The sequence below is a fragment of the Kogia breviceps genome, chromosome 15 (genome assembly GCF_026419965.1).
Source record: "Kogia breviceps isolate mKogBre1 chromosome 15, mKogBre1 haplotype 1, whole genome shotgun sequence".
Taxonomy (NCBI): Eukaryota; Metazoa; Chordata; class Mammalia; order Artiodactyla; family Physeteridae; genus Kogia; species Kogia breviceps.
Genome location: NC_081324.1, coordinates 41,487,474 through 41,513,935, shown reverse-complemented (window position 1 = coordinate 41,513,935; position 26,462 = coordinate 41,487,474). Strand labels below are relative to the sequence as shown.

Sequence of the window (26,462 nt, the reverse complement as noted above, 5' to 3'; positions counted from 1 at the left end):
CACCAGCAAAAGAAAAAAAAAAAAATATATATATATATATATACATATATATATTTCAAAAGCATAGAGGATCTATTTTTCTCATAATGACAATTTTTAAATTATTAAATTTCTAACTCTATGCCAGGGAGCCTCAGTCAACCTGTCCTCTTCTTGCCTTTACTTTCCCTCTACCTCCATCAAAAAAAGAGTTACACCAGGAGAAATTGATCTTGCTATGGATTTTGCTCTGAGCTGCAACCAGCCAAGGAATTACTCTATTGTATGTGTCACTGCGAGACGTCCTGGGAGAAGTCCTACCAGGCGAGAATTACTCTGTGCAGTGACCTGCTATGCATAAGGCCTGATGCAATGAAAATTACAGGCTGCCTTGATGTGGACGAGTTTATGAAAGACATCTATTATTATTTTTCAAACAACATTGCGTTCTTAGAAATGTGCCTTATTGCTTCCTTTGAATAAGTTTTTTTTACTATTTCTTCATCGGAAAACAAAATATTGCTGCTTATGTAAATTGTGTTCTTTCTTCATAGAACAAACTCAGCATTTGAAAATCACTTCTAAAGAGACGTAGGACTGATCTCAGATGACAAAAGTTGGAATAGATTGTTTAGAAGAGACTTTTGAATATGAATTTTAATATATTCCAGGTACAATATGTATCTCCATATATCAACCAAATTGTCATTACAGCAACCAAACTAAATGTGAACCCAGCCAGAACCTTTCTTGGATGGTTTTGAGATGAATCTAAAAGAAATGTAACTAAAGATTTAATGAAAGATTAAAAGAACATTTTATCAATATAGCTAAATTTTAAAGATTGACGATTTGGGGACGTTGTTGCAGCCTTTTACCTTCTGTTTTCTTGAGGCTTGAGGGATTTATCCTTGAGTTGCAATTCGGTGGAGACTTTGATTTTCCTCCTTTAAAGAATGACCTCTTCCATGCTGCCTTCGATGTATTTCTCTGCTATGAATTTGGTGACTGGACGGATGTGTAACTGAGAAACGCATGGCTAACCCTGCCTGAACAGACAAGACTGAGCCCCTCTTCCTGCAGTCGGCCTGGGTTCATGCACTGTGGTCATTCACGCAGGTTAGAGGGGTTCCCCAGAGAGGGAACCAGAGCCAAGAGGGGAAAGGGTCACCAGGCAGTCCAAAGAGGGAGACTCTGACTCTCTTGGGCTGAATTCTTTTTCTTTTTGCTTTCTTCAGTAGAAACAATCTAAGGTGAAGAAGACAATGATAATTAACATTATGTAGAGCATTTTACAATTGAAGCATTTCTTTCAGTGTTTAAAGTATTGAAAGTATCAAGTCATTAAAAAGGAAATCTAACCATGTGCTTTGATTTTAGGGATTTTAAGGAAATATTTGTCATTTTGTAATCGAGCAAGATTCTATGGGGCCTTCCCGGCACAGGTCTTCCCCCCATATCCTGTGCTTTAGCTCCTCTCTGAAGTACCTAGATAACAGTATTTCATGCACATTTCCTGAGCTGTTTTACAGATGTGACAAACCCCCACCAAATTGAAGATGTTAACTACCTGATGGCCTTGAGCACATAGCCCCCAGGCCTCTTGGAACCTAAGGACTGATAATGTTAACACCTGTGACACCACCCTGTTCCCTCACCATCAGCCAATCAGAGAATTGTGCTCCACCTGATCACATACCCTGCGACCTGCCTCCCTCGCCTGGCTTTTAAAAATGCTTTGGTGAAACCTTTCGGGGAGCTCAGGGCTTTTAGGGCATGAAACACCGGTCTCCTTGCATGGCCCTGCAATAAACCTTCCTCTGCTCCAAACTCCGACGTTTCTGTTTGTTTGGCCTCACTGTGTGTCGGGGACTCGAGCTTGCCCTGACAATTTGATCATATCTGTGCACACCCCTTCCTGACACCGAGGTACTTACTAGGCCTGGGTTAGTCTCCTGAGTGTCCCAGGCCAGGAGTCAAAACTCCTAATACGTGGCTCTACCTCCTGTTTCTTTGAGAGCTTAAACTGGCCCCTGAGCAAAAATGCCTTCACATGTTAACAGAGGCATTTAACTTGTTAATAGGGAGGAACTACCCAGTGGCTTTGTAATTGTGCCTTTGTTCTTCCTAATGCCTGGCCAGTCAAAACCATTTTGCCTTGGAAGAGAAACAGAAAACAAGTTTGAAAGTGTTCGGGACCATTTCGATTTTTATATTTGAACTTATGATTCCTATCCAGTCTCTAGAATGATTGTGACAGTGATGCTAATGATGAGTCCTCAGCAGTCTCATCACTATGGTGTTTCTTCCCCTTATGCCCACCTCAGTAAGGGGTACCACCTTCTGTCAGATCCTTTCCAAGCCAAGAACAAAAGTTATCCAGAGGCCCCGCCTTGTAGACATGCCTCCCAATGATTTCTTCAGACTCCTCCTCTCTCTGCTCCCACCGTGGGTATAGTCATGAGAGTCTGGTCACTTCTCTCTTGCAAGTGACAAGAGTCTCTGTCTTTCGGTCCACACTAGTGCCAGAGGGGCTCTCTCTAGAACATAAATCTTTCCCTGACCCCAAGGTGAGTGAGAGGCCACTTCTTTGTACTCTTCAGTACCCAGCATCCCCCTCTGTCCAAAAACCTGTCACAATGTAACTTACTTCTTAGTTTGAGTGACTTACACATCCATTAACCTTAGGCATCTTTAGGCTGTCCTCCAACAAGTAGTTGTCAGTTTTTAATAATTTGTGAATTACTCTATGCATAAACCTGCTGTTCTGTTATTTCCAGATATTTTTAAAATTTCTTTTCCTATTAGCTTTCATTATTTCCTTGCCTTTTGCTGATTTTTCTCTACTTGCTTCTCTGAACATTATTTTAGAGCCAGATTAGATAAGATCTTTTATTAATCTTTAGCGACTACTGGCTTTTTTTTTTTCTTTCACTAATGATAATGACTGTAGTTACTTTGAAAGTTAGTTCTTAAAAGGGGCTTCCCAAAGGGCAACTTTGAAACTGATCTGGTGACTGGTACCTTTGGCAACTGAATCATAATTTGAAATTGAATGAATAAATTCGGCTTGATGAACTTTGGGCATTAAAAAAAATGACTTAGGGCTTCCCTGGTGGCGCAGTGGTTGAGAGTCCGCCTGCCGATGCGGGGGTCGCGGGTTCGTGCCCCGGTCCGGGAAGATCCCACATGTCGCGGAGCGGATGGGCCCGTGAGCCATGGCCGCTGAGCCTGCGTGTCCGGAGCCTGTGCTCCGCAACGGGAGAGGCCACGACAGTGAGAGGCCCGCGTACTACAAAAAAAAAAAAAAAAAATGACTTAGAGTATTATCTGATTCCAAATGTTATCTTTTGCACCTGAGCTACGTTATTAAAGAAATGATTTACATCACCCTCTCTGCCTTAAAATCTAAGTGTCCTCCTAGTAGATGTGTAAACAACTCCAGAAAGCTTCCAGTGGTACACTTTATCCTTTTTTCTGTTATCCTAGAGTGCCAGCTTAGGTGATTTAGAAATTTCACAAAATGAACTTGTTGCCTTTGTTGTTACCATAAATTAGAAAGTTGTATGAATTGGTAGGGTGAGGGTGGAATTTTCTCAGAAATTCTGCAGTCAACATTTCCCATATACTACTTTCCAAGAGATTAATAAGCAAAAAGTGTTGTTGTAGCCATTAAAAGGTATATGGGGTTGGTTGGTTGGTTGTTAAATGGTTTTAGGGCTTGAAGATGTAAACTCACTGCTAAACTGGATCTTTCCTGCTCACCCGAAGAAAGATGCTGGATTATCAGAAAAGAGTCCAGGTATCAATTTAGTATTTATGTCACGTCAGGGTGGAGAGCAGGTGGATAAACACATTTAAAAATGGATTTTCCAATATTATCTAGTCAAATTCTTAGGTGCCCTTTAAGCCTAAGAATTGCCACTTGAGATCTATGTAAGTTTTAAATATAACCCTAATTAATTGCATTGTTAAAAGACTAAGAATATTAGGTAGTTTTGTTCTCGTTATGTTTACTGAAAATTCATTAAGATATCAAATGATTCCAACTCTAGGTTCATTGTGTTGTCTATTCAGGGAGCTTTCTTTCATTCCTTTCAAGATACAGTAAAAGCCAATAAAGCTCTGAATGTATCATTCCCAATCAAAACAAAATGCAATCCTTTAAAAGGAAACATTTCCATTTTCCTGTTATATTATGTTCTATCCTCGTTTCTCCTGGTTACTGTATTTATGTTTATGACTCTTTGGTTAATTGCACAGCTTTCTTTGCTGACTTTGCTTGTATTCTGTATTGTTCAATAGAGGCCATCCTTGGACACTGCTTTTAGTCCCATAGTAACTCAAATTTCTTTTAAACCACACTGCAAAGGAGCTTCTATTTCCTTTGCTGTAAAACATAAGGCCATCTGTTGAGTCTGGGTTGTTATTATTTTTATCATCACTGTGACTAGACTGGACTCCATTCATGCTCTCTTGATGAATCTAGGCTGTCAGCCCTCAGAACAAAAGAGTTTTTGTTTTAGCTCTCCTATCTTATTTCACAGCGATTGATCATTTCTCACTCAAATTCTTACAGTTCATGAGTTCTTTATATGAAGGCTCTCCCTTGCCTGCTCCCCCCGCCAGCCCATGTGTAGGCCAAAAGCAAGTCAAGTGGTTCTGCCTCCGAACTATATTCCACAGCTGTTCACCTCTGCACAGCCATATCCACAGCCATCACTCAAATCCAAGTCACCAACATCTCTTACCTGAATCACTGTAGTATCTTCTGTACTGGTCCTGCCACTCTACTAATGTACTCTTCACACAGCTGACAGAATATCTTCCTGCTTTACTTTTCACTGGAGCCTTTTCTGTCTTTGCCTGTTGGCGTTTCCAGGTTGTCTTCCCCAGTGCCCAATCTGAGATGTTTGAGGCAAAAAGAAAACCCAGGGAACTCCCTGCTGTGTCATTCTCAGGCCTCAAGGTCCCTAGCCTGTCTGTCTTCTCTCCAGCATTCAGTCTTCATATGTGTGTTTTGTCTATAATGTCTAGGGTTTTAAGCTGTACTTAGCAAAAGGAGTAGACAAAAGTGCATCCTCTCACAGGTCTGGACCCAAATGTCCAGAATATCATTTAAAAGTGTAAATCAGGGATTTCCCTGGTGGTCCAGTGGTAAAGAATCCACCTTCCAATGCAGCGGACGTGGGTTCGATCCCTGGTAAGGGAACTAAGATCCCACATGCCGTGGAGCAACTAAGCCCGTGCACCGCAACTATTGAGCTCACGCGCCTCAACGAGAGAACCCGCATGCCCCAAACTACAGAGCCGACGCACTCTGGAGCCCCCGTGCCACAACTAGAGAGAGAAAACCCACACGCCACAACTAGAGAGAAGCCCGCGCCGCAACTAGAGAGTCCGAGTGCCGCAACAAAAGATCCCACATGCCTCAACTAAGACCTGACACAGCCAAAAAAACAAAGAAAATAAATAAATAAATATTTTTTAAAAAATAAAATAAATAAAAATGTAAATCACCTGGTATCGCTGTCCCAAGTTTAAACCTTTCAGTGGCTTCCAGGTGACCTTGGTACACAATGCAAACGGACGTTAGTAACCTACAAGACCCAAGATAATGTGATCTTGGCCTACCTCTTCAACAGTGACATTGTTGCAGTTGGTTATCATTGCATTAAGTTGACCTTTTTTTTCCTTGCAAAGACTCCCTTCTTACTCATAACCTTACAACAGGTCATTCTTCATCTCAGCCATTTGTTATCAATGCTACTCTGCTTGGCTCCATCTCAGCCTTCAGTTTAAATGCCTCTACCTAATATTATTCTCTTACTTTCCTTACATTTAAATTTTCTTCAAGAATTAATATAAATCCGATTTTTTCAGTCATTGCTTTTCATGGTTAGTCTGCGTGAACAGGATGACAACATGGCCCTTGATCTTTTGAAGATGCATTTAACAAACACCTCATGTGGAGGATGCCAGTGTATTAGAATCAACCACTTTATAAACAAACCCCCAGAAAGTCCTTAAGTTACAGGTCAGTATGTCATCATGAACTCGGTTCCTGGTTTTAGTTTGCTTATTTTTGATTCATTGATTCACTTAATGTTTACTGGGGCTTCCCTGGTGGTACAGTGGTTAAGAATCTGCCTGCCAATGAAGGGGACACAGATTCGATCCCTGGTCTGGGAAGATCCCACATGCCACAGAGCAACTAAGCCCGTGTGCCACAACTACTGAGCCTGCGCTCTAGAGCCCACGAGCCACAACTATAGAGCCCACGTGCTGCAACTACTGAAGCCCATGCACCTAGAGCCTGTGCTTCGCAACGAGAGAAGCCACTTCAATGAGAAGCCCGTGCACTGCAATGAAGAGTAGCCGCCGCTCGCCACAACTAGAGAAAGCCCGTGCACAGCAACGAAGACCCAATGCAGCCAAAAATAAATAAAATATTTAAATTTTTAAAAATAATAATATTTACCAAGTGCCTATTAGTATCATACACTATTCTAGGTGTTGGGGAGACAGCTGTGAGCAAAACTAAAGTCCTAGCTCTTACGGAGCTTACATTCTAATGGAGGAAGATCAACAATAAATAAATATGTAAAAAACATACAGTAAATATGTCATGTGACGAGTGTAAAAAGTAAAACAGGGCAAGGGGAGATAAAGTGGTTGGAGTATTCAGAGAATAGGAGAAGGAAGTATTTTACATAGACTGGTCAGGAAATGTCTCTTTGTAATAAGGTGTCATTTGAGTAGGGACCTAAATAAAATTGGGGGTCAAGCCATGCAAACATCTAGGGGAAACAGAGGGAAGAGTAAGGACAAATGTTCTGAAACTGAAATGTATGTGCCATTGTTGAGAGGAAGTGGGATGCTCCAGCTGGTGTGGCTGGAGCTTAGGTAGGGAGGAGCAATGCTAGGAGACTAGGTCAGAGGGGGAGCCCTCAGAGTAAGGCCATTGATGAAGGTCATTGGCAGACCTTGACCATGACAAGCTGCCTGTGCTTTTTACACATGGCCACCTTTACTGCTGACTAAGTACTACCCATGGGAACATGGCAAGAGTGCCACCAGTAGAAGGAAGCTGTATAGTGAGATTTAATTCAAAACATTACTTGATAGCTTTACAGTCTAGAAAGAATACTGTATACATGACACCTATCAAGACTGATTTCCCTCATTTATTCCACAAAGGTGGAGAGAATGAAGAGAAAGTAAAGATAATTAGGGTGAATTATAAAAAAGTAATCAGAAAGAGTTCTGAAAGGAAGTGAACTAATTGTTTCAAAGTTGTTTAAAATTCCAAACTCATAGTTGTTTAATTGCTTTCCTATACTGCAGTGTAACCAGTGTAAGCAACTGAATCAAGTCCTGTGGTTAAGTGAAAAAAACAGTAGAAAATCAAACAAAGTATTCTGGAAATACTGAATAAAAATTAAATGCATATAATCTTTTATTGTTTAATTGAAACTTGAAAACTGCACTTAGTGCATATATGTGCAGTGTTATATTTCATCCTGTAGATATGGGATAGGAACTCAATGTCACATCTACAACTACAAAGAGTATATGTTAGTGTCCTGGACAGGTGATGCAAAAAGAAAGAAGTGGCCAGTTTCCTCTTTGTTGTACTCATCAATTTCATCCATCCATCCAGGGTCATATAGTGAAGACCTTTAACATGACATTAACTATGTCTGATTGAAACAGAAAATAAAGGTTTCATCTGCACTTTTCCTGACTCTACTCCCTCCTGAAATCAAAAGTAAAGAGAGCCACTTTCTAGAGGTCTTCAGTAAACATGGTTATTCTCAGAGCTGGACTCCTTCCTTTTTCTCATTTACTATCCATTTCTTCCCTAATAGTCTGGGATTAATGTTCCATCTTCTTTGTCATTACATGGACCAAACCACAAAGTATTTACAGAAAAATGCAAATTATACAGTGCTTGAAAATATTATGTCCCATTTTGTAATTATTATAATCATGTACTAGACTATGCTCACCATAATAAACCACTAGAGAGTCTTGCATTTCCCCTGCTCTTTTTCACTCATAACCCTTTATATAAATGGTTCCCTTTATTTGAAATGTCTTCCTTCCCCACCCAAATCTCACTTTGCATGACTAACTCCCATTCATCTTTCTAAACTGAGGTTTTAAGTGACCTCTTCCTGTAAACCTTCCTAATCATCCCTTCTTGGTAGATAATTCTTTGCACTGTAACTTCCTGTATGCCTATATTATAGAATTTAAAAAACTGTGACGATTTTTGTTTTAGATACGTCTTCTTTAGGAGACAACAAACCCCTCAAGAGCAAGATTATGTCTTAATTTTTCTTATACCCACAATATATAACACAATGCCAGGAACATGACTAGGCATTCTAAATATTTGTTGAATAAAAACAAACATATTATTTAAATATGATAATGGGAAAGTTATAGTAAATTCTAAGGTCATGAAGGTATTTATTGCTTAGAATTCCTTTTAAAGTAAGTGCACTGTAGCGTTCTCATAATTGAAATAAGCCCACATTTATATTTTACTCAATTATTTTTTTTTTTTTTTTTTTTTTTTTGCTGTATGCGGGCCTCTCACTGCTGTGGCCTCTCCCGTTGCGGAGCACAGGCTCCGGACGCGCAGGCCCAGCGGCCATGGCTCACGGGCTTAGTTGCTCCGCGGCATGTGAGATCCTCCCGGACCAGGGCACGAACCCGTGACCCCTGCATCGGCAGGCGGATTCTCAACCACTGCGCCACCAGGGAAGCCCTACTCAATTATTTTGATATTCATTGAGATGACTCTTGATTCCACTGAGTATCCTGAATGTTCAATACATCTTACTTTTTCATGGCAGTCATTGAGAATTACAGCAATTTAAAATTTGAATAAAATTTCTTATTATTTGATGTAATATATTAAGTTCTGTATTTTCATTTCTTATCTTTTTTAATTCAATGCTAATTATAATCTGCACAATATATTTGATTGTGTTTTGTCATTTGGTAATGAAGAGAGTGATCTTACCAGAAAAAAGAAAAAAATTATAATTGTTTTCTTTTCTTTAAGACATCACAACAATTTTGTAAACATATACTACAGCAAACATGACTATAACAATAATAGATTTTAGCATCACTTTCAAAGATGAAATGGGTTTCCCTAAAAATACTGTTTTTCTAACCTCCTTAAAAAGAAATTGAGATGAAATTTGAAATACTACCATTAGAATCCTTAAGAACTTTACAGGAGCACTCAGTAATGAAACCACTGCCCTCTAGGGATATATCTGCATGTATTTTAAAACACATAACTGTAGTAAAAGATTTTACTCTTCAGAATTTTGAAGTACTGCCAAATGAACTTTTTTTCTCTTCTAAATTTATATTTGATATTTGGTGGCTTTCCAACATTATAGCTGAGTCTACCAGAGTAATAATGGCTTCCTTACAATGCTGTTAAAATCTGAAAATGCTTTGATTTCTTCACAAATCAATGATTCAACTGTATAGGAAATAATCCATTCTTATTGTACCTCATAATTGATCGAAAAAATATTAAAATTTCCTGTACATGCTAATTACATTAGAGGAGAGGTTATAAGTGAGTGCTTATAGAAATATCCTGACTTATAATTCTTCTTACATTGGCCAATTTTTGTATCTTGTGATTTTTATTGATGTCGGAATGTTTTGTTTTTTCAACTACTTTTACCTACCTGTACTTGTGCAGAGGAAAATTGAGAATGCTATATCACAGCAAGTATTCAATTATAGCAAATTTTAGCAAAAGTTAAATTATTGCATGTATTTTTTTCTACTCTTCAAATCATCATTATTTGTATTTTAAGATGTTAATATCACTTTCTTTTTTTCCATACACTAGAACTTGTGGTAAAGATATATGGCTATATTTATGGTGTTTTCTGTAAAACCAGTTTGGAGCCATTAACTATTGCTTCACTGCTGAAGGACATTCATTTATTCAATAACTGTTTCTTAATGTAAAAATTATCACAAGTCAGTTTTGCTAGAAGCTTCTTTTTTTTTTTTTTTTTTTTTTTTTTTTTTTTTTTGCGGTATGCGGGCCTCTCACTGCTGTGGCCTCTCCCGTTGCGGAGCACAGGCTCCGGACGCGCAGGCCTAGCGGCCATGGCTCACGGGCTTAGTTGCTCCGCGGCATGTGGGATCTTCCCGGACCAGGGTACGAACCTGTGACCCCTGCATCGGCAGGCGGATTCTCAACCACTGCGCCACCAGGGAAGCCCTAGAAGCTTCTTTTAAAGGTGTACACACACATAACCTAAATGCCTATACGTGAATAAAAGAAAGTAAACCATGTCTGTAGTTTCACCATATTTATTACTGTCCACTGAAGTTGCCTTAATTTCACCAAAATTTAGAGACACTAAGCTATATTTAGAAAATAAAAAGACTTCTCCTCTTTTTCAAATATGAATTATAGTTCTTCAGAAACCCCAAACTAGCCAAAGGTTGGTATAATCATTCCACCTCATTCTGTTCTTGACCTCTCCATCATCAGAAGTTAATAATAGATGTGTTATGCCCCCGGAAGTGGCATCTTTCTCCTTTTCTTTCTTCACTATTGCATTCTACTGCTCTTCACCTTTAAGGATCAGTGTAGAAGGAGCGAGCTGGATAATGAGGGAAAAGATCTTCCTTCCTGAGAGTAACAGATTCTTACCTGACTATCATTTAGGACAGTGAATCTCAAACTGTAGTCCCCAGCATCAGCATCAAGATCACCAGGGGCTGTTAGAAATACAAAGGTCTAACTCTGAGAGTGGAGCCCTGCAAATCCATCTTTTAACAAGCCTCCAAGTGCTTGTGAAGACGATAAAGTTCTAGGCCCACTGATTTAGGGAATAATTACCATGACAATCACCCATGAGAGAGGGGCACAGAAAATTCTATGCTATCTTTGAAGATCTTCCCCAAAGTTGCTGGTTAAATGCAGGAAAATTTGATGTCATGAGGTACTGTGCCTTTGGATATATTGTAAATTAACAAAAATTTATCCCAAACAATTATGACTATGGGGCCTTTATCTCACAAGTTACAATATGAGATTTGAGAACTTCAAAGACTGAGGGATTATCCTAGACTGAACAGTCTCCCCTGCAATTTATTTCTACCTGGAACCTCAGAATGTGACCTTATTTGGGAACAGGGTCTTTGCAGATGTAATAGTTAAGATGAGGTCATACTGGCTTAAGGTGGGCCCAGCATTCTAGAGAGAAGGTCATGTAGAGAGGCTCCCAGGGAAGAATGAGGGAGAGATTGTAGTTACGCTGCCACAAGCCAAGGAACATTAAGGCTTGCAAACACCTTTGCTAGGAAAGAGGCATGGACTGTTTCTCCCCTAGAGCATCCACAAGGAGCCAACCTTGCTGACACCTTGGTTTTGGACAGTAGGCCTCTTGAACTCTGATGAAATCAATGTCTGCTATATTTTAAGCAAACCGGTTTTTGCTAAAATTGTTGTGACAGCCCTGGGAAACTAATATGGAGAACTTCATAAGGTTTAAATCTTATGAGTGTTCTTTGACTTGCTCTTGGTCCATAAAGACCTTCTCATGAAAACATGTTCTGTAAGAAGGCTGCTCTGCCACCCCGGCCCCAGTTCCAGCCCTCTCCTCTGCCCATCCCCCCACCCTTTTAAAGGACCTTTGAAAAGTCTAGCTTTAGTTGGGAAAATCATATTCTTATTTACTGTTGGAGAAAAAAACTCTCCTAGAAAAAGATTAAATGTAAAACCCTTTTCATTGTGGAGAAATAAAGCATTTGTGTATTTTTAGTTAGAAATTATGCCTATTATCTTCCATCCATCTGTCTTTCAATAACATTTTAGATTGATGTGGATTATGTTTTTGAGCTGCTTTATACTCATTTGTTCAAATATATACCAAGCCTTTTAATTGGACCATTTTATATGCAAATAACTCTAATACTATTAAGTGTATCTGTGTCTCCTTCTGTTGCTGTTTCAGTTGTGTCATAAATGCATTGACCCTCCACAAACAGGGTTAATTAGTGTGTGAGTGGGTGTGCTTGTGGCGGCTGCCAGCTGTAGATCTAAGATAAATAGGCATTTACCAAGCAAAGCTCTTTGTGTCTCTTTTTTTTTCTTTGTATCTTAAAAACAAAACACATGTAACTATGAATGATATGTTTAGGGAGCTGCCTTAAGGATGTGGATTTGTATTCACTGCATCTTTTATGAATAGCTCTGTGCTCTCCTTTGCTATGTTTTCTTTTTCTCAAATGACATAGTAAAAACCTCATAGTACATATTTTTAATACATAGTATGTATACATAGTACGTATTTTTCATACATAATACGTATTTTTCATACATAGTACGTATTTTTAAATGTCAAATTGAAACATTTAATAAGACAGCTTTGATAGAATAATTTAAATGACTAAAAGATCCATCTTTTTTTAAGATTTGTTAAATTTATGTTTTTAACAATTGCTTCTTTTTTGTTGTCGCTCAGTAATGCAACATTCCTGTTAATACGTAAAAAAAGCACAGAATGTTTAAGAGTGTGATTTTTTTCCTGTGCTTTCTTCCATTCTTCATTTCTACAGCTCTCATTTGTAAACTTGCTAGTGTTTTGTTTCCCCTAAAACTTTGAACATTCCTAGTCAATTTGTCAGTGTTGTTTTCTAGTATTTCTCAGTTTTTTTCTCAATTATATTTGAGCCAGCACAAAGATCTCAAAGATATTTTTGAGACAATACCCTCAACACAGAATCAATTCCACACTTTAATACAACAACGGTAGTGCAGTTTGAATTATACTAAGGATGCTGGAGTAGTATAGGTGATAAATGTTTTTGTGTAAGGCAATAGTCTAGGAAGTGTTATGCTGAATCTGAAGGTATTAAGGAAGACTACTTGAAGAAGATCTGTCTTTATTATATGTAGATTTATGCTACTTCTATACTAACCATTCTTGCAGTATACCTATTATGTGCTGAGTATTAGGGGATAGAAAAGGAATTCAGAGTCCTGCTTTCAAGGAAAAGTAGTCTAACAGGGAAGAGGGACAATAACGGACAAGGGTGAATCAGCTTAAATATAGAATTGGGGCCCTTGGACTGGAGGAAATTAAGAACGGGTACTCTATTGGTTTCCTAGGCCTGCTGTAACAAATTACCACAAACCTAGTTAGTAGCTTAAAACAGCAGAAATGTAGTCTCTCATAGTTCTGGAGGCTAGAAATCCAAAATCAAAGCCCCAGCAGGGCCACGCTTCCTTGGAAGGCTCTAGGGATCTTTCATGCCTCTTCCAGCTTCAGTGGTTCCTTGACCTGTGGCCACATAGTTCCAGTTGGCTTCCATCTTCATACAGCCTTCTCTGTGTGTCTCTGTCTTTTCCTTTCTTGTCTCTTGAAAGGTAATGTGTCATTGGATTTAGGGCCCACCCTAATCCAGTATGACCTCATTTTCAAGGTCTTTAACTTGAATACACCAACAAAGACCCTTTTTCCAAATAACATTACATTCATGGGTTCTGGATGGACATATCTTTTGGGGGCCACTATTTGACCCACCTCAGCTACCCGGAAGAGGTGACACCTTCATTGCAGAGTAGGTTTGAGGGGAGAGGGGAGACACATGTGAGTTCTCTTTTAGGCATGGACAGTGTGAAATGCCCAAGTCTTTTCTACTCTTAGCACAATGCCTGGCACATAGAAAACACTCCATGATTGTGGGATCATAATCCCACATGACATATACTCATGAAAACACTCAGCAGGCAGGTGGACATACAAGTCAAGAGAAAGATCTGGGTTTGACAAAAGGATGGATTCGATTACGAAGGGAAGTTTTGTGAGAACAGAAAAGACTAAAACAAGGGCCAAGAGACAGTTCATCTTTGAGGAAGGAATTGCTAGAAAAACAAGAGGGAGAGCAGTAGAGTGGGTGGCATGGGAGACGAGAGGAAATAATCTTTAAGAAGAAAAAGAAAGGTGTCAGGTTAGGTGGAGCTGATTAAGTAGTATAAAGCCTAGATTTGGGGACTTTGATTCTATAAGCAGTTTCAGCAGTTAGGAAGCCAGTTTTCAGTGGATTAAAAATGGTAGAAAGTTTGACAAACATTAAAAAAAAATTTCCAAACAGTGAACCTAAACCCATAGGCTTCCCTCCATAACCCAGGTGTACATGTTTCAAAGAAAGGGTTTAACATTTTTTTGTGTGTGAGGACACATGTCCATGGCCTCTTTCCTTTGATTCCAGAGACAGACTGGGCAAGTTGTTTTGCATTGTTAGAGTTGCCGTGCTGCCTCCCACTTGTAACCCCTCTGCTGACAGGATGTCTAATCACATTTACCGTGGGAGGATGCAGTTCCCAAACTGCGATTCTGTCTCTGATCCTCCATGTAAAAGGATGTTCCTCAGGCATACCACTGAATCTACTATAAAACAGCAGTCAGGCATAAGTAGCGTGGACTCAGAGACCTTCCTGTTGAGTAGTGTAAAATACGTACATTAAGAAGAAAAAGACGCTTCAGTTTCATACACTAGAGATTCATAACCATGTTATACTTTGATGTCATCATCAGTTTTTTTCCTTTACAATGGCAGTTACTGTTAAATGAGGGCTTTTTTAAAGTTAATAACTGAAATACCCTGGTGACTATAATCTCATCTGTTATGAGGACACTGGACGACTTCTTCCATCGCCTGTTGTCAATATACCACAAATTTGGCCTTTTCAATTCCATGTTAAGAAGCTGAACATTGAGTTTCTTTTTGTAATTTGTATTTCACCACAACATTCTTGAAGTAGTAACAATAGTAATTGTATTCTAGTTCATTTGCGTCAACTAATTTTTTTAAATTGAGAATAAGTTTGGACATTTGGAATGTTGTTATTTTAAATGGTAACAATCATTGGATGGTTTTGAATCATTTTCTAGGCTTTATGAACTGAGATTATGGCAGGTGTATTCATTTCAAAGGCTAAAAATTGACTAGCCATTACTTACCTTAACAAGCGGAGCTTTAAAGTCAGGCCAAATAAAAGAACTTATTTAAAATGAACTATTTAACTGTTACTATTTTTTTTAGATTGAAAATGTAAGAATCTGGATGTGCTTCTTAAAGGAATTATTTAAAATTTTGTTTAATAAGGATTTTGTGTTAGACTCTATAAATCAGAATTCGAAAGTATATAGGTCAAAAAGAAATTATTAAGTTGGAACATGTTCAAAACCTGATTATGCTCATTTATTATGCCATTTTATGATAACTGATATAGTTTAAACTAACAAACTTGAGATTTATACCAACAGGTCCATAGATAAACATAGCCTTTATCTTAGGGTTGAATCACACAATGTTACAGATCTTTTATTATTCTACCTGCTATTTTGATATGAAGTTCAATTAAGACATGATTTTTAAAAACTATTCAAACCTACTTTAATCCAGTGATGTTTTTAAAAATTGTAGTTGATTTACAATATTATATTAGTTTTATGTATAGTGATAGTGATTCAGTATTTTTACAGTTTACACTCCATTAAGAGTTATTACAAGATAATGGATATAATTCCCAGTGTTATATATCCTTGTTGCTTCTCTACTTTATACATAGTAGTTTGTATCTCTTAATCCCAACTCCTAATGTGCCCCTCCCCCTTTCCCTTTCCCTGCTGGTAACCACTAGTTTGTTTTCTATATCTGTGAGTCTGCCTTTGTTTTGCTATATACCTTCGTTTGTATTATTTTTTTTACATTTCACATACAAGTGATATCATACAGTATTTGTCCTTCCCTGTCTGACTTATTTCATTAAGCATAATATTTTCTAGGTCCATCCATGTTGCTGCAAATGGCAGAATTTCATTCTTTTTCATGGCTGAGTAATATTCCAGTGTGTGTGTGTGTGTGTGTGTGTGTGTGTGTGTGTGTATACACACATATATACATACATACATACATACATACAAACAATGGAATATATATATACCACATCTTTATCCACAGTGATTTTTAAATACATGTTACAGCAGTGCTGGCTACCCAGGTTGTTTACTGGTTTATAACATTATATAAGTTTTGTATATTTTGACTTCTGTATACACTACAGTGTGCTCACCACCAAAAGTTTAGTTTCCATCCACAATTAAGACATGATTCTAAGGCTTCTTTGGCACAGTGTAGAAAAATCCAGCAGTATGTTTTCTGCTCTTTTAGCATTTATATTCACAAACTACATATATGTATCTAATTAGAATTTAATAAGCCTTTCATTGAAGAGAGAACTCTGATCTCTGTAAAGCTTTTATCCTTGTCCTACTTACAATGTCACCACCAAAATCTTTATTCTGCAAATTTATTGTTTTTTAAAAGTACAATTATATGTTATTTTCCTACATGTTATAATTATGCAGTTTTCTTTACATGAATATTGCTTTCTGGGAAAAAATGCTCTTTGAAATATTAGGGAAATAAAAACTATTCTTTCTATAGAAATAGGAATACTCTATATGAGCAATAGATTAGAAAAAGAGGCACATTCATCATGCATCTGAGTCTTTGTTGTTCACACTAAATGAAGGGTGATTTTCTAAAAATAAGGCCAAGAAAAGTGAAATATGGGATTTCATAGTTTATTGGAAGTCAAACATTTTTACTGCCAGTAATTCAGCATCGTGTAGTCTAAAACCACATTCGACTCTGCTGGATGGGGGTGTGTGTGCGTGCAGTGTTATGATTTGGCAAGGCACTCTGTCGTTTACAATTTTGAGAGACATGGAGAATTCTGCTGGAATTTGATTATAACTGATGTTACTTTATAAAGAGAAGAACATGCAGGGTCTTAGGTGAAGTGATCATTTTAGTGCTTCTGTTCTGGGCTTCTCTTGTTCCCCTCAAATCCCTTACCACGTCTTTACTTTGTTTCCAGATTTTCTTTCTGCCTCTTCTTTTGTCCTTTTATTTTTCTTCTTTCTCTAACCTTAAGTTCCCCCATGCATAATCATAAAGGCTTCCATTTATTATTATTCCTTTTTCAAGTTTATCTCCAAAATATCATCATTTATTAAGTGAAAATTCAATACTCAAGGATGTCATCACTGTCAATCAAGCCCCCTTGATTGGCCTGACAAAACTAGTTACTATTGTGAGTCTGTATCCTCTCCAGCCCAAAATGTTAACCCTTAACTTTGATTCCAGCAATGAAAAGCCAGGTGCAATGTGCCCCCCATCTAGTGGAATATCTGGCAGGATCTGAACTCATTGGATCCAGTTCACCAGAACATGAGGTCATGTTCATGAATGTACACACACACACACACACACACACACACACACACATACACACACACATCTAACAACACATGAGCATGTGAAAGCTTGAGCACAACTCAAGGGAAAGCAGAGAAGCTGCAGCTGTGAGAGAGGAGATAATTATTGAACTAAAGTCCAAAATGAATGCTTGAGAAGAATCTGGAGCACAAATGAAAGATTAGTTGTAGGAAGGAAATTGTACTTTCCCTTTGAAACAGAAGAGGAGGAGTGATCCAATAAAGATAAGGGGGAAATTTTGAGTTAAATGGAAGGAGTTGAAAGAAATCTTGTTGGATGGCATCTATTTCTTGGGGAATCACAAGTCAAGGGTGGGACTTCAGTCTTGAGAAGAACAGGAAAAGATTCATGTAACTCAAATGCATACCATATTACAGTTCTGCAGGGAAAGAGGACCAATATAGGATGTGTGTGTATATATATATATATATATATATATATATATATATAGAGAGAGAGAGAGAGAGAGAGAGAGAGAGAGACAGAGAGAGAGAGAGACAGAGAGACAGAGACAGAGAGGCAGAGAGACAGAGAGACAGAGACAGAGGGAGAGACAGGGACAGAGAGAGGGACAGAGAGACAGAGAGAGATTATCTTAAGGAATTAGCTCACATGAGGCCTGAAAGTCTCACATATGGAGGCTGTAAAGTCCAAAATCTTCAGGGTGGGCTAACAGATTGGAGACTCAGGAAGAGCTGATGCTGTAGTTCAAGTCCAAAGGCCATCTGCTGCTCTGGGGAGGTGAGTCTTTGTTCTATTAAGGCCTTCAACTGATTGGATGAGGCCCATCCACATTATGGAGGACAATCTGATTTACTCAGAGTGCACCAATTTAAATGTAAATCTCATCCACGAAAACGTCCTCACAGAAATATCCAAAATAGTGTTTGACCAAATATCTGGGCATCTTGGGCACCCAAGTTGACACATAAAATTAACCATCACACACATGTTCCCTTAGCTCCCTAACTAACTCCATGTTCCTCAAGAATTAGTTCTTTCATCTTTTCCTCAGAAAGCCTTCCCATAAACCCATCCTCAGGTGGAAGTTTGCTTCCTTGAACTAAATTCCCAGACCACCCTTCTGTAATGCCCCTTGCTGGAACCTAGTCCCTGAGCATGGGGATTTTTCACTTTTTGGTTCACATCTGTATCTCTAGGACCTAAACTGTCACCAACTATATTGTAGGCACTCCATAAAAAGTTGAATGAATGATGGAATGAATTGCATTTAATTTCTGTTTGTCAGTCTTACTTGAAAGCAGAGACAGTCTTAACTACATTTTGTACTCAATACCTAGCACAAACTAAGAGCTCAGTAAATGCTTCCTGAAAGAATAAATGGGTAAGTGACCTACCTGCTGGCTTACTTGCTGTGTATCTTTCCTTATTCCTGATTAATTTTATTTTCCTCCAATAATTCAAAAAAATTTATACAGATTCTTATTGCTCTATGGGTGGAGAAACTATACTAGCAGCTAGGATTACAAGTCAGAAAATGCTGGTGGTAGGAATCAGATATCAGTGGTTTTTAAAGTCCTGCAGGTGATCCCAGTGGGTGGGAATACTTGTAGTACTGGGTACAGTTAAAGTGGGGAGGATGTTAAGGAAGGTTAAAAACAGTGGATATCTCTGTGGAAGGCAGGGCCAAATGGGAACACCAGAAAGGAGGCTTTCAGTGGGCTCTAGAAGAAGAGGGAATGACAGCTACAGAGGAGAGAGAGAAATCCTGAAAAGAAAGTTCTGGGATATTTTGTAAGCACTCTGAGTATTTACTGTGCACTAGGCACCATGCTAAGTGCTTTACATGCACTGCCCCCCCACCTTTTTTTAACATCTTTTTTGGATTATAATTGCTCTACAATGGTGTGTTAGTTTCTGCTGTATAACAAAGAGAATCAGCTATACGTATACATATATCCCCATATCTCCTTCCTCTTGCATCTCCCTCCCACCCTCCCTATCCCACCCCTCTAGGTGGACAAAAGGCAAGGAGCTGATCTCCCTGTGCTATGCGGCTGCTTCCCACTGGCTATCTATTTTACATTTGGTAGTGTATGTCAGTGTTACTCTCTCACTTCGTCCCAGTTTACCCTTCCCCCTCCCTGTGTCTCAAGTCCATTCCCTACATCTGCATCTTTCTTCCTGTCCTGCCCCTAGGTTCTTCAGAACCTTTTTTTTTCTTTATATTCCATATATATGTGTTAGCATACGGTATTTGTTTTTCTCTTTCTGACTTACTTCACTCTGTATGACAGACTCTAGGTCCATCCACCTCCCTACAAATAATTCAATTTCATTTCTTTTTATGGCTAAGTAATATTCCATTGTACATATATTCCACATCTTCTTTATCCATTCATCTGTCGATGGACACTTAGGTTGTTTCCATGTCCTGGCTATTGTAAATAGAGCTGCAATGAACATTGTGGTACATGACTCATTTTGACTTATGGTTTTCTCAGGGTATATGCCTGGTAGTGGGATTGCTGGGTCATGGTAGTTCTATTTGTAGTTTTTTAAGGAACTTCCATACTGTTCTCCTTAGTGGATGTATCAATTTACATTCCCACCAACAGTGCAAGAGGGTTCCCTTTTCTCCACACCCTCTCCAGCATTTATTGTTTGTAGATTTTTTGATGATGGCCATTCAGACAGGTGTGAGGTGTTACCTCATTGTAGTTTTGATTTGCATTTCTCTAATCATTAGTGATGTTGAGCATCCTTTCATGTGTTTGTTGGCAATCTGTATATCTTCTTTGGAGAAATGTCTATTTAGGTCTTCTGCCCATTTTTGGATGGGGTTGTTTGTTTTTCTGATATTGAGCTGCATGAGCTGCCTGTGTATTTTGGAGGTTAATCCTTTGTCGATTACTTCATCTGCAAATATTTTCTCCCATCCAGAAGGTTGTCTCTTTGTCTTGTATATGGTTTCCTTTGCTGTGCAAAAGCTTTTAAGTTTCATTAGGTCCCATTTGTTTATTTTTGTTTTTATTTCCATTTCTCTAGGAGGTGGGTCAAAAAGGATTTTGCTGTGATTTATGTCATAGAGTGTTCTGCCTATGTTTTCCTCTAAGAGTTTGATAGTCTCTGGCCTTACATTTAGGTCCTTAACCCATTTTGAGTTTATTTTTGCATATGGTGTTAGGGAGTGTTCTAATTTCATTATTTTACATGTAGCTGTCCAGTTTTCCCAGCACCACTTATTGAAGAGGCTGTCTTTTCTCTATTGTATGTTCTTGCCTCCTTTATCAAAGATAAGGTGACCATATGTGTGTAGGTATATCTCTGGGTTTTCTATCCTGTTCCATTGATCTATATTTGTTTCTGTTTTTATGCCAGTACCATACTATCTTGATTACTGTAGCTTTATAGTATAGTCTGAAGTCCTGGAGCCTGATTCCTCCAGTTACGTTTTTCTTTCTCAAGATTTCTTTTGCTATTCAGGGTCTTTTGTATTTCCATACAAATTGTGAAATTTTTTGTTCTAGTTCTGTGAAAAATGCCATTGGTAATTTGATAGGGATTGCCTTGAATCTGTAGATTGTTTTGGATAGTATAGTCATTTTTGCAACATTGATTCTTTCAATTCAAGAACATGGTATATCACTCCATTTGTTTGTATCATCTTTAATTTGATTCATCAGTGTCTTATAGTTTTTTTGCATACAGGTCTTTTTTCTCCTTAGGTAGCTTTATTCCTAGGTATTTTATTCTTTTTGTTGCAGTGGTAAATGGGAGTGTTTCCTTAATTTCTCTTTCAGATTTTTCGTCATTAGTATATAGGAATGCAAGAGATATCTGTGCATTAATTTTGTATCCTGCTACTTTACCAAATTCATTGATTAGCTCTAGTAGTTTTCTGGTAGAGTCTTTAGGATCCTCTCTGTATAGTATCATGTCATCTGCAAACGGTGACAGTTTTACTCCTTCTTTTCCAATTTGGATTCCTTTTATTTCTTTTTCTTCTCTGATTGTTGTGGCTAAAACTTCCCAAACTATGTTGAATAATAGTGGTGAGAGTGGGCAACCTTGTCTTGTTCCTGATCTTAGAGGAAATGGTTTCAGTTTTTCACCATTGAGAACGATGTTGGCTTTGGGTTTGTCATATATGGCCTTTATTATGTTGAGGTAGTTTCCCTCTGTGCCTACTTTCTGGAGAGTTTTTATCATAAATGGGTGTTGAATTTTGTTGAAAGCTTTTTCTGCATCTATTGAGATTATCATATGGTTTTTATCCTTCGATTTGTTAATATGATATATCACATTGATAGATTTGCGTATAATGAAGAATCCTTGCATTCCTGGGATAAACCCCACTTGATCATGGTGTATGATCCTTTTAATGTGCTGTTGGGTTCTGTTTGCTAGTATTTTGTTGAGGATTTTTGCATCTATGTTCGTCACTGATATTGACTTGTAGTTTCCTTTTTTTGCAACATCTTTGGTTTTGGTATCAGGGTGATGGTGGACTCGTAGAATGAATTTAGGAGTGTTCCTTCCTCTGCTATATTTTGGAAGAGTTTGAGAAGGATAGGTGTTAGCTCTTCTCTAAATGTTTGATAGAATTTGTCTGTGAAGCCATCTGGTCCTTGGCTTTTGTTTGTTGGAAGATTTTTAATCACAGTTTCCATTTCTGCCCCTTGTTTTCATCATAGCCTTGCAAGTTATGTTTTTTTTTTCTTTTGCAGATGAGTAAATTGAAGTTTTGTATACTTTAAGTTCTTCAATACCTTACATCAAGTGAACAGAACAGCAAAATTTCAAGTCTATGATTGTATGGCTACAAAGTTTATCTTCTCTCCAGCACACCAGTGGTTCTCAACCCCAAATGCACAGAAGCACCCCAATGTATGCCCCACTTAAGATCTGTTGTATCAGGATCTCTGGGTAAGAGACCCATGTATCAGTTTTTAATTTTAAATCCTACTAGTGTTTCTAAAGTGCTGCCAGGGTTGAAAACCATGACCACAATCACAATGGATCCTCTACCACTTTGCCAACCTTCCCACCATGGGCTCAGGGTGCTCTCATCCAAGAAAAGAGACTTGACTCAATCAGTTTATACATGGCCTGCTCCCAATTCAGATAAGGGAGCCTGAATTTGCCAGGTAATTTGAAGTGCTCTTTATAGGTATCTGCTTTGATGTTAGTGAGAGTTTTATCTCCCGTTGTTACTTTGAGTTAATAAATGGATTATGCCATGCCCAGGCTCTGACTCTCCACAAAGGGCGCTGCTCAGTGCCACTCTTCCTTTGTGAGTTTTATAACACAGCTGGTGCTTTACACATCCTACTCCATTCCAAAAATAGGTAGGTAATGCTGGGCCACACACACATACACACATGCCCCACAAATGAATCAGGGCATGGTAGATGTCATGAAGCAATTGTTAAGTTTAATATCAGATTTCCTTCTATTAATTTTGAGAATACAGAACTCAGTTTTCTTTGTATTATAGAAATATGTAGGTAATGTCCATGGTGGCTAACTTCACCTGAAATCAAATGCATTTGTGCAAGACCCTGATATCATATCAAAATTCAGTCAGGTATTTTGATACATGATATGTATGTAAAATATTAAACTGATCAGTTTAATCTCAATCCCAATAAGAAAGATTAAGGGAAAAAACAGTAAAAACAGATAATATAGGGTAGAAGATCTCTACCCTGGCTGCACATTAGAACATAGGAGGCCTTTTAAATGAACAGACACTCAGAATCTACCCCCCAGAGATTGATTAGATTGATTCACATGGTCCCTTTGGAGCCCAGTAATTGTTATTTTAAAAGCTCTGTGGATGATTCATATCTGCTGTTTCTTACCTTCCCCAGGCCTTCCACTGTTGTAAAAGATGGGTATTACGTGAGAATATTCTGATTCACATATTTACTGTCAATGACAGGAAGGATGATGATAATGATGATAGTAACTCTTATTGAATTTGCTCTTACAAGTGCTTTACATATAGTAACTCATTTAGTACTCACAAGAGCTATTTTATGAGAGCAACATTATTATCATCTTTTTGCAGATGACAAACAGGTGTAGAGAGATTAAGTAACTCACTGCAGGACTTGGCAGAAGCGGAACACGAATCCAGAGTCTGGCTTTAGCATGCCATCTTATTACAGCCTCCAGTGAGACCATGAAATAAGCTCCATGATGTCACCCCAGCTCACCCCTCAGGTTCCCTTTCCCTTTTCCTGATTTTGCAGTGTCTAATCTAGGTTCAGGTTCACCGATCCCAGTAATGGTGATAAGGAACATGAGATTCCTCCACCCTGCCATCTAACTCCTACACCCAAGTTTGCAGTGGGATAGCACCAAGTCTTCAAGATTCAAGGAAGTACTGCTAGGTGGCGAATCTGTTTTGGAAAAGGAAACATTTTTATTTCTCAATACAACAGAAAAAATTTAAGGCTTTGGAACCAGACAGATAGAAGATCAAAGTTATGTACCTTTATTTATTAATCCTAGTAATCCAATTAATTTAATCTGACACTCAGTTTCTTAATCCATTAAGTGGACATACTAAATTTTAAATCATAGTATTTTATTTTATTTTTTAATTTTTTGTGGTACGTGGGCCTCTCACTGTTGTGGCCTCTCCCATTGCGGAGCACAGGCTCCGGACACGCAGGCTCAGCAGCCATGGCTCACAGGCCCAGCCGCTCTGTGGCATGTGGGATCCTCCCGGACCGGGGCACGAACCCGTGTGCCCTGCATCGGCAGGTGGATTCTCAACCACTGCGCCACCAGGGAAGCCCTAAATCATAGTATTTTTAAAAATTAAGTGGAATAAAATATATAAAAGTCCTTGGACATAGTAGGCACTCAATACACATGGACTGCCTCCCCTTTAACCCTGTTCCCATTTCACATATACAATTAGCTTCTCACCTATGAATTTTGTTCAGCTTCTAAATTTCTGCTTTTCTTTATTCCTTTAACCTCTAGGTTTAAAAATGCTGTATGGGGCAGCCAAAATGTATGTAAAAGTTCTACCAGGTAAATTAGTGAGCGACTTAACAAAACTTTAGGGCCCTAAAAAAATTAGGAACACAGATTGCTTTTTAAAACCCTATAAACACCACCCCTCTGCTACCAATCCATCCAAATACCTAAAATCCCCACCTTCAGATCTCACTAAAGAACTGTTAGAAAAGATTGCCTTTGTCTAAATAAAGCATGTGTCACCTTATTTTGCTTGCAGCTAGCTACATGTTGGAACCTCCATATGCCATTACCATTAATGTGCAAAATGAGAGCAGGTGAAAGTCTGGAAAAAAAGGCAGATTTTTTTTTGTTTTAAACAAATAAAATCTCACTTGAGCACACTTCAACTGTAGCCTTAAACTAGAGAAAAAAAAAGGTTTTGGCAAACCCAAATAGCCTTTAAAGTTTCCAGTGTATCTAGTTGCTGTACAGTTCATGAAAAATGCCTATTTTTCTTAATATTTATGGTGGTCTGGTTAATCAAGTCATAATATGATACTTTTACTACTTAAGAGTACAATGAAATGGAAATCATTCTTTTCTATAGGTATCTGGCTTTTTGTGGGGGCATGGTTGATACTTCTATCTGCTATGGAATATTTCTCCTCTCTTTCTAAACTGTCTCTTCCCTAAACAGTTAATTTTCTGTGAGGTTTATTTCATCTTCTTGATACAGTTCAGTCATTAGTCTCTTGTCAAGCTTTTGAACCTTGCTTTTAATCTTTATATTTTCTGATTCTAAAGATGCACAATTGCTTTGAAGAGTTTTAATATAATATGTAAGCTCTTTTATCTTCTCTAGCTAATTTACTACATATTTGATAAGTTTTTCAGAGGTTTGTAAGGAAGCATTTGCTTGAAGGCATATATGTCTTCAAAGCTTCCCATCCAAGTGGTCCCAGGTTCTGACTTTTATTATATTCAGTTCCTACTGACCATCATCCATGTCATCTCCAAGGATAGCAAACAAATCTGTCATCTTCAACAAGCATTCTATCAGATTCTGGACCTGATGATGTTTCTTATGTAGAGATTTTTCCAAACATACCTTTGAGTTTTCAACTGTCCCTCCACCCCATGTTTACTGAGTTTACTTTCTCTTTCCATCCTTTACCCCCATATGAAATAATTTTAAACTTTCCTAAAGATTGGAATTTTATAGAAACTTTTCTACAATACTATCTATAGTTATGTTTTATTCTTCTGACATAAATTTTAAGGTTATTTTGGCTTAAGTCACTTGGGATTAGATGTGTTCCAATTTAACCTTCATTGACTATATTGTATCCTTCTTGTAACATTAATGGTCACCCCATCATGTTCTGCATGTTTAGTTTTCTTTCCCCCATTTTTTCCTCGCAAGTCTATTTTAACCTCAATAAAAGGTAGGACCTATTCCATTTTTAAATACCTGCCTCCATACTCAGCATTTCAAATAACTTTGTTTCAAGTCTGGCCTCCAAAAAAGAGGTCTCCAGTGTTTCACATTCTTACTTAAAATGGTACTAGAGTCTGTCATAAATTTTAACTTTTTCTTCATCTAGGACAGGAAACATTCTGTACAGCTCTTTGTTCCTATTAGCTTTTAGCTATAAGAAACCCAGTGATACCTGCTCATACCATCATCTCACAGGGGAAAAATCTCAGAGTCCTGGACCTGGACTCACACCTGCAGATATAGTGCTCAAAGCCTTGCACAGTGTTTACAGAATAAGCCTGCAGTAAAGCTGTGTTCCTGTTAGTGTGAGCTCTGTGGGACCAGTGGCTGTTTCAGAGCTGTACACTACTACTGGTCACAACAGACTGCGGGGAACCCAGAATATTCCACTCAGAACCAAGGCAACAATTGGCAATCAAGATAAACCATAGGGAGGGGGTCAAGGATGTGGACACCCTCTCACCATTGTCCCATGATGGAACACAAAAAAAGTAGAGATATTTGTATGACCTCCAAGGAAAATGGGTGAGGATGTTACTGACCCACCCCACCTGGAAACCACAGAGGATAAGCAATCCATGTATTGTCACACCTGTGAACCTTCCAAACTTGCTGGCTGTCAGGAAACTCTCCTGCCCATCTCATGTGCTAAGCCTCCTTTTTCTTTGTACCAGACATCTAAGCT

The 26,462-nt window shown here is 38.3% G+C and overlaps 1 protein-coding gene and 1 long non-coding RNA gene across 15 annotated transcripts in view; one reads left to right on the top strand and one right to left on the bottom strand.

Moving 5' to 3' along the window:
- Positions 1–26,462, top strand: part of DTNA (dystrobrevin alpha) — a 395,521-nt gene that overhangs the window by 64,476 nt on the left and 304,583 nt on the right. The window lies entirely within an intron of this gene.
- LOC131742945 (uncharacterized) overlaps positions 670–26,462 on the bottom strand; it is a 38,524-nt gene continuing 12,731 nt past the window's right edge. The window contains exons 2-4 of the long non-coding RNA XR_010836970.1: positions 4,731–4,883; positions 3,004–3,271; positions 670–1,227 (exon numbers count right to left, since the gene is read on the bottom strand). This is a non-coding gene — a long non-coding RNA (uncharacterized lncRNA). The remainder of the gene's footprint in view (positions 1,228–3,003; positions 3,272–4,730; positions 4,884–26,462) is intronic.